General features: G+C 56.8%; 1 pseudogene across 1 annotated transcript; it reads left to right on the top strand.

The window, feature by feature from the left end:
- Nucleotides 1-1,887: 1,887 nt before the first annotated feature.
- On the top strand, nt 1,888-7,290 carry LOC104672921 (annotated as a pseudogene). The gene is made up of 2 exons (XR_004056401.1): nt 1,888-1,924; nt 6,022-7,290. The product of XR_004056401.1 is annotated as a double homeobox protein 4-like protein 4 (transcript).
- The last annotated feature ends 1,223 nt before the right edge of the window (nt 7,291-8,513 follow it).

Genomic DNA, 8,513 nt, shown 5'->3' with positions numbered 1-8,513 from the left:
CAGCCTCCCAAGTAGCTGGGACTACAGGCAGGTACCACCATGCCTGACTGAGTTTTTTTCTTGTTTTGTTAGTAGAGACAGAGTTTTGTCACATTGACCAGGTTGGCCTCGAACTCAAGTGATCCACCAGCCTCCACCTCCCAGTGTGCTGGGATTACAGGCATGAGCCGCCTTACCAAGAAATTGCTTCTCTTTTAATTCAGAAAAGGTTTAGGCTCTCACTCTTCCAGCCTGAACCCATGGAGTACTAATATCCACAAACCATTAATAGCACTGCCTGTGGGAAAATGTCTATACAGTTTTACAGTTTGATATAAGTATAGTAAAATTAATATGCAAGCTATTTACTTTTAATATTTCTACATAAAATTTAAGTCAAGAGCTATTAAATGGTAAATGATTGTACTTATTTATTCACCTGCCTCATGTTTTATTTCATTTTAAATATCCTAAATTTAAATTTTATTGTATTTTATACATTTCAATTGATTGTACTGTATTGCAGGATATGGAGATTTCATCACATACTACAGCACAGTGTATTTTGTTATATTTGACGTACATTCTACTGGTATTTTGTACTGAGATCATACAATCTTTCATTATCTAAGAGTATTAATTACTTGTTTGGTTGCTTTATAATTTTCATTTTATGTAATAATGAAATAAACATTAATGTTGTTTGGAATTTTAAATTTCTTTCATATATAATTTGTATCTAATAAAGATGTGAAAAAGAGAATGTCTTATCTTCACTTCTGCGTCATCCTCACCCTGACCTCCCCGCAGCCCACAGCTCTTGTCATAGTCCGGGGACCCTGTTCCGTTACTACAGGAAATGGGGCCAGTTCAATGGGAATACACAGATAGCAATTGGAGACATAGAGATTTTATTCTCAACCACTGCGATAAAAAAGAACCACAGTCACGTGAGTCACACAATTTTCGGGTTGACACTGCTTATGAGTTATGCTTACACTATGCTGTAGAATAACTCTGACATAAATTTATGTATATTAAATAAATGCACATACATAAATAACGTGTCTAAATAACAATGTACATATCTTAATGAAAATGAACTTTATTGCTAAAAAAGTTAACACACAGATACACACAATGGGATCATAAAATGTTGAAAAATAGAGATGGGGAGAGGAACACAGACATAGAGGAAAGGAGGAATGGAGCTAGAAAAGGACAGATGGACAGAGGGACATTAGAAAGGAGAAAGTGGGGAGAGGGGGAGGAAGGGAAGGACAGAGGGAGAAAGGGAGGCAGAGACAGAGAGAGGAAGGCAGAGAGAAAAGCGGTCTTCTGCCTCCAGGACCAGCGGGACCTTGCACTCCGGGAAAATGTTGGGTGCCCAGTGCGGGCTAAGGGCTCGGCCCACAGCTGCGTCGGCCTGCGGGGCGCTCACCGGCCCTCCGGATCCCCAGTCTGGGTCACTTCCTCCCGGAGCAATTCAGACGAATTTCGTCTCCCAAGGAATGAGCGAATTGCCCAGAGAGCAATGAGCCGAGACTCCGGTGATTGTCCGTTTTCCATCCACACGGTTCGCAGATGACATAGCCCCACGTTGAGCCTGCAGCAGAGCGCCGGGCGGATAGTCCCGTCCACACAGGAGTCACACTCAGGCCGATGAAGCGTGGTTTCGGGTTCCACGTTCCTTTGCCCTCTGCAAGGGGGCCTGTCGCTCAGGTGTCTCTGGCCCCCGAAAGAGAGATCATGTTGACTGTTTGTTTCCCGAGCTCTGTGGGGACCCAGAAACCTTCATGAAGGGGTGAAGCTGCCGGGTCTTTCCAAGGTCCTCTGGCTGGGCGGGTGTCCTTGCTGTACCTCCCTGCAGCGCAGAGGCCGACTGAGGCTCACCGGAGCTGGCCGGCCTCTCTCTGCCCGTGTCTGTCCGTGAAATTCCGGCCAGGTGCCCCCGCGATGCTCTCCCCACACCCTCCGACAGCCCTTTCCCCGCGGAAGCCCGAGGACGAGGACGGTGGAGACTCATTTGTAACCTGAAGGGAAAGATGCCCTGCCAGCGTGGTTTGAGCGGAACCCGTACCCGAACTGGGAGAGACTTGCCTTTTGGAGTCCAGGATTCAGATTTCGTGTCAGAATCGAAGGTCCAGGCATCCAGGCCAGGGTGGCAGGGACCCGCGCACGCAGGCCGCCTGTGCAACGCGACCCCGGCGGGCGCCACCCTCCTCCCTCCTTGGTCACCTTCACCCACACCAGGGCATGGGGAACAGGGGGCTTTCGTGAGCCAGGCAGCAAGGGTCGCCCCTCTGCTGCAGCCCAGCCAGACTTCTGCCCCAAGCCCAGAAGGAATCTGCCCCGGCACTTGGGGATTTGGGGTTTGCTGCCCTGGCTCCTTCGGAAGTGGCGCTGTCCCACCCTCAGACACCCGGGTGACCTCTGCACCCGAACAGATGGCAGGGGGACCAGGACCCGCAGTACAGGTGCGTGCTCAGTGGGACAGCCTGGGCCCGCTCAGGCTGGGTCACAGGGCCAAGGTGTGCTTGCGCCGCACACGTCCCACATGAGTCCGCATTGGGGCCGGGGCCAGGGTCCCCAGGTCGCCAGGGCGGCGTGGGAACCCGAAGCCGAGGCACATCTACCTGCGCAGCTCGCACCCGTGAGGCCTCTGCGTAGCAGAAGCAGATGCAAGCCATCCAGGTGCCCTCCTAACCGCTCCAGGAACCGGAGCGTTCATCTGCACTCACATCCACCCTGTTCTACGAGCCCCTCTTGACCCCAGAATTTCAGGAAAAGGCACAACCTTTCCTAGCAACGGAGCCACTGGGGGAGCTGAAGGACTTGGAAGAGCCCGCTTTTCTGGAACCACTCCTCTGCCAGGAAGAACACCGGGCTCTGCTGAAGGAGCTTCAGGACGCGGGGTTGGGACGGGGTGGGGGCAGGGCAGTGGCCCCTCTTTCGCGATGAACCTCTGGCTCGGTTTGGAGAGGCGTCTCTTCCCTTCCAGCTGACATGTCTAGGATCCCTGAGATCCAGGTCCGGCGAGAGACTCCACACAGAGGAGGGCTGTCATTCTTTCCTGAGCATCTCGGGGATCCCAGAGCCCGCTCAGGTACCCAGAGATGGGCCGTCTACGGCACATGCGCGGGTCCTGCAGGAAGCCGGTTAGGGGTTGGGACCAGCCCAGGCAGAGCTCTCATCCCTTCACCCCGTCCCCACTCCGCATTCCTCAGTGGGGTGGGCGGAGACCTCCACCCCGGGAAACACCCGCCCGGGCAGCGGCCAGGCCTGCTCTGCTTTCCGCGGCTCGGCTCCTCTACCTCTCCCCACCACCGTCACTTGCCTACCCGTGCCCCGCCAGCCTCCTCGGCATCACGTGGAGCGCCCGGCAACCAAATGTAGACCCCGAGAACTCGCGCAAACCGTGGTTCTGCCCTTTCCAGGTGGGAGGAAAGTCAAGCAGAGATGGGGAAAGGAACTGAGACAAAGTGGGAGGGAGGGACAGAGGGAGGAAACGACGGAGGGATGGAGGGGCCTTGGAAGGGATGGAGGGATAGAGGGAGGGAGCGGGGGAGGGAGGGAAGGAGGGATGGACAGAGGGACGGATGGACAGAGGGAAGGAGGGACAAAGGGATAAAAGGAGTAAGAAACAGAGAAAGGAAGGCAGAGAGAAAAGCGGTCTTCTGCCTCCAGCACCAGCAGGACCTCGCGCTCCAGCAAAATGTGGGGTGCCCAGTGCGGGCTAAGGTCTCCGCCCACAGCTGCGTCGGCCTGCGGGGCGCTCACCGGCCCTCTGGATCGCCAGCCTGGGTTAACTTCATCCCGGAGCAATTCAGAATTCCGTCTCCCAAGGAATGAGCAAATTGCCCAGAGAGCATTTTCATCCGCATGGTTCACAGATGACATACCCTCACGTTGAGCCTGCAACAGAGCGAGAGGTGGATAGTCCCGTCCACACACAGGAGTCACACTCAGGCCGACTGAAGCGCGGTTTCGGGTTCCATGTTCCTTTGCCCTCTGCAAGGCGGTCTGTTGCTCAGGTGTCTCTGGCCCCCGAAGGAGAGATCATGTTGACTGTTTCCCGAGCTCTGTGGGGACCCAGAAACCTCCAGGGAAGTGTGGAAAAGCAGCGCCGTGTCTTCGCTCTCCTTTCCAGTTTCCAAACAGGCCACAGTAGAGACTCCCCTTGTTGCAGGAAACAGGAATCCGTCCTCAGGCCGTGATGCCTCCATCCCCTGTCCAGGCTCCAGGCTCTCTGGGCGGCCTCCCTTTCGCAGACGCTCCAGGCCTTCCCCGACTCTCAGCTCCCGAGCTTCCAACACATCGGGCCAGCTCAGGCAGCAGGGCCCAGGGCTCACTGCCCTGGGATCCCCTCGGGTGCTCCGCCTTGCCACGGAAACATTGTTTTGGATGCCATTCAAAGGAAAAGGCGAGACGGCCTCCTCCCATTCCAGTGAGAAGCACATACAAAGGCAAGGTAAGGCCTTGGGCTGCTCCCATGGAGGCTGGAAGGAGAGTTGGAATCAGGGATACTGAGCCATGTGTCTTTAGTAGGGTTTTATTTTGAGATTTGGGGATGGGAAATGGCTTGGTGCCCTCAGGGGACTTTGAGAAATGTGTTCACTCCTGACACTGGCAGAACTTCACATGAAAGACTGATCCGCAGAAACGCATCAGAGATAGACTAGGGGACTCTGCCTAGGGAGAGGTGAGTCACCTAAACTTCCTTTTGCAGCAGGATCGGAGCCCAATCCAAACAAGGAGGAGAATTCTGAGGAAACCAAGCTCAAGGCTGGGAAGGGCACTGCTGGGTCCGGTAAGATTTGATTCTCTCCAGGCGAGAAGGGACAGGGCAGCAACACGGGCTCCCCTGGCAAGGAAACCCGGAGCTCCTGGGCAGCCAGGGCGGTGCAGATCCTGGACACTGGAGAACAGGAGAGCTGGGGTTTGGTGGCAACCTGAGCTCCTGCGTGTCCAGGATGGACTAGGAATTTCAGGGTGTTCTGTTGGAGGCACTTTCTCAAACTCTCATTGTATTCACAGAACCAGAGTCCAGCTCATATCGGGAAACCTGCAGGAAAAGAAAAATCAGTTCCAAGAACAGCTGCCAAGACAGAGCAGGTAGAATCTTGGTGTTTTTTGTTGGTGGTGGTAGTGGTGGATTTTTTTGTTTTTGATTTGCCCCAAAAGACAAATTATCAGGAAACTTTCATATGAGACTTGAGCGAAAAGGCAGTTACTGACAAGTAAATTTTTGAGACCTTAGCACTCTGAGAATACAAGGGGTTCAGCCTCACTTCATTCCAGTGCTGAGATGGTCAGGAAGGAGTGGGAGAGACAAGTGGGGTTCACCTGGGTGCACAGGGGGTTCTGGAAATGAGGGTCTGTGGGGACTGCTCTGGCGAGTCTCTCACAAGCTTTCTCTGTAGGGAACTGTCCAGAAGAGGAGTGCAGCTTGACGCTGAAAAAAAAAAAAACATCAAGATCCTCCACTGCTGTGCACAACAGTGAAATCCAGGAGACCTGTGATGCCCACAATAGGGGACATTGCAGGGCTCGCACAGCAAGCGGCACAGGTCTCCGGCCCTAGGAGTCCAAACACCATCACACGGAAAAAGCTTGGTGACCTCTGTGCGAGCTATGTCGGAGGCTATTTATCAAGACCTAGCCCAGGTGCAGGCCCAGCAGATCCATTCTCCACTAACCTGGGAGCAGCTGACACTGCTCACTGGGCTCCGGGGCTTCTGTGTGCCCAGGTGCAGACTTTGTATTCCATGGCCACCCAGGCAGCGCTTATGTCTTCCCTGCTGAGGGCTGGCTTGTCCCAGCCACACTGCCTGGTCCTGGGGATTCAGCCCTGGACAGAGAAGCCCATCCCTTCCCTGGGCAGGAGATAACTGAGCCTGTCAGTGGATCAGATGAGGCTGAGCTGAGAGCACCCTGATCCTGTTCAGCAGAGGATGCAGCTCTGGGAATGACAAGGATCTGCTACTTCTCAGATTCTTCCACCTGACCAGCACTGACAACTGTCCGCGAAATTCCGGCCAGGTCTCCCCGCCATGGCTCTCCCGACCTCTTCCGACAGCGCCCTGCCGGCGGAAGCCCGAGGACGAGGACGGCGAAGGAGGCTCGTTTGGACCCCGAGCCAAAGGGAGGCCCTGCGAGCCTGCTTTGAGCGGAACCCGTACCCGGGCATCACCACCAGAGAACAGCTGGCCCAGGCCATCGTCATTCCGGAGCCCAGGGTCCAGATTTGGTTTCAGAACGAGAGATCACGCCGGCTGAGGCAGCACCGGCGGGAATCTCGGCCCTGGCCCGGGAAACGCCGCCCGCAAGAAGGCAGGCGAAAGCGGACCGCCGTCACCCGGTCCCAGAACGCCCTGCTCCTGCGAGCCTTCCAGCAGGATCGCTTTCCAGGCATCGCCACCCGGGAAGAACTGGCCAGAGAGACGGGCCTCCCGGAGTCCCGCATTCAGATTTGGTTTCAGAACCGGAGGGCGAGCCATCCGGGCCAGGGTGGCAGGGCACCGGCGCACACAGGCGGCCAGTGCAACGCGGCCCCCGGCGCGTGTCGCCCCGCTCCCTCGCTGGTCGCCTTCACCCACACCGGAGCGTGGGGAACGGGGCTTCCCGCACCGCACATGCCCTGCGCGCCCGGGGCTCTCCCACAGGGGGCTTTCGTGAGCCAGGGAGCAGGGGCCGTCGCCCCGCTCCGGCCCAGCCAGGCTGCGCAGGCAGCAGGGATCTCCGCACCTGCCCCTGCACTCGGGGCTTTGTGTTGGGTGCCCTGGCTCCTCCGGAAGTGGGATTGTCTCACCCTCAGACTCCTCGGTGGCCTCTGCACCCCAACAAATGCCAGAAAGACCAGGACCCGCAGCGTGGTGGCCTGCTGGGCGCGTGCTCGGTGGGACAGCCTGGGCCCGCTAGAGCTGAGTCACAGCACCAAGGTGTGCTTGCGCCACCCAGGTCCCAGCGGAGTCGCTGGTGGGGCTGGAGCCCCAGGTCGCCAAGCTGGCGTGGGAACCCGAAGACAGGGCAGCTCCACCTCCGGAGCCCGGGACCCCGGAGGCCTCCGCGTGTCAAGCACAGATGCAAGCCATCCGGGCGCCCTCCCAACCGTTCCAGGAGCCTCAGCGCTAGTCTGCACTCCCCTCCAGCCTGTTAGATGAGCTCCTGGCGACCCTAGAGTTTCAGCAAAAGGCACAACCTTTCCTAGATCCGGCGCCACTGGGGGAGTTGAAGGACGTGGAAGAGCCCGCTCCCCTGGAATCACACCTCAACCAGGAGGAACACCGGGCTCTGCTGAAGGAGCTTTAGGACGCAGGGTTGGGGCGGGGTGGGGACAGGGCCGCGGCCTCTCCTTCGTGGTGAACCTCTGGCTGGGTATGGAGAGGCGTCTCTTCCCTTCCAGCTGACCTGTCTAGGATCCCTGAGTTCCAGGTTCGGTGAGAGACTCCACACAGAGGAGGGCTGTCATTCTTCCCTGAGCATCCCGGGGATCCCAGAGCCCGCCAGGTACCGGGAGGAGGACTGTCTACTGTGCATGCGCGGGTCCGTAGACAGCCGCCTAGGTTTTCCAGACAGCCCAGGCGGAGTTCTCATCCCTTTTTCTCCCGCGTTCTTCAGTGGGGTTGGCGGAGATCTCAGTCCGCGAAACACTGGGCCCGGGCAGAAGCCAAGCCAGTTCTCCTTTTCGGGGCTCGACTCCTCTGCCTCTTAGTTCCATCATCACTTGCCAGCCCGCGTCCTGCCAGCCTCTTCACCATCACCACGGAGCTCCTTGCAACTAAATGTAGATCCGAGACCCGGCGCAAACCGGCCTGCTGCCCTTTCCAGGCAAGAGGTAAGGCAGGCAGAGATAAGAACAGGAACGGAGACAGAGTGGGACGGAAGGATGGAGCTAGGAAAGGATGGATGGACGGAGGGATCCTGGAAGGCAGAGAAAGAGGGAGGGAGGGAGAAAGGGAGGAAAAAACCAAGGGAGGGAGGGAAGAACAGAGGGAAGGATGGACCGAGGGACAAAAGGAGCAAGAAACAGAAAGGAAGGCAGAGAGAAAAACGGTCTTCTGCCTCCAGAACCAACAGGACCCAGCACTCTGGGAAAATGTTGGGTGCCCAGTGCGGGCTAAGTGCTCGGCCCACAGCCCCGTTGACCGGCGGGGCGCTCACCGGCCCTCTGGAAGGCCAGCCTGGGTTATTTCATCCTGGAGCAATTCAGACGAATTCCGTTTCCGAAGGAATGAGCGAACTTCCCAGAGGGCCATGAGACTCTGGTGGTTGCCCGTTTTTCATCCACATGGTTCACAGATGACATAGCCCCACCTTGAGCTTGCAACAGAGCTCGAGGCGGATAGTCCCATCCACACAGGAGTCGCACTCAGGCCGACTGAAGCGTGGTTTGGGGTTCCACGTTCCTTTACCCTCTGCAAGGGGGCCTGTTGCTCACGTGTCTCCGGTCCGCAACAGCGAGATCATGTTGACTGTTTCCCGAGCTCTGTGGGGACACAGAAACCTCCAGGGAAGCGTGGAAAAGCGGTGCT

This window comes from Rhinopithecus roxellana, chromosome 3, assembly GCF_007565055.1.
Source record: "Rhinopithecus roxellana isolate Shanxi Qingling chromosome 3, ASM756505v1, whole genome shotgun sequence".
NCBI lineage: Eukaryota > Metazoa > Chordata > Mammalia > Primates > Cercopithecidae > Rhinopithecus > Rhinopithecus roxellana.
This window is presented reverse-complemented; position numbering and strand designations above follow the sequence as displayed.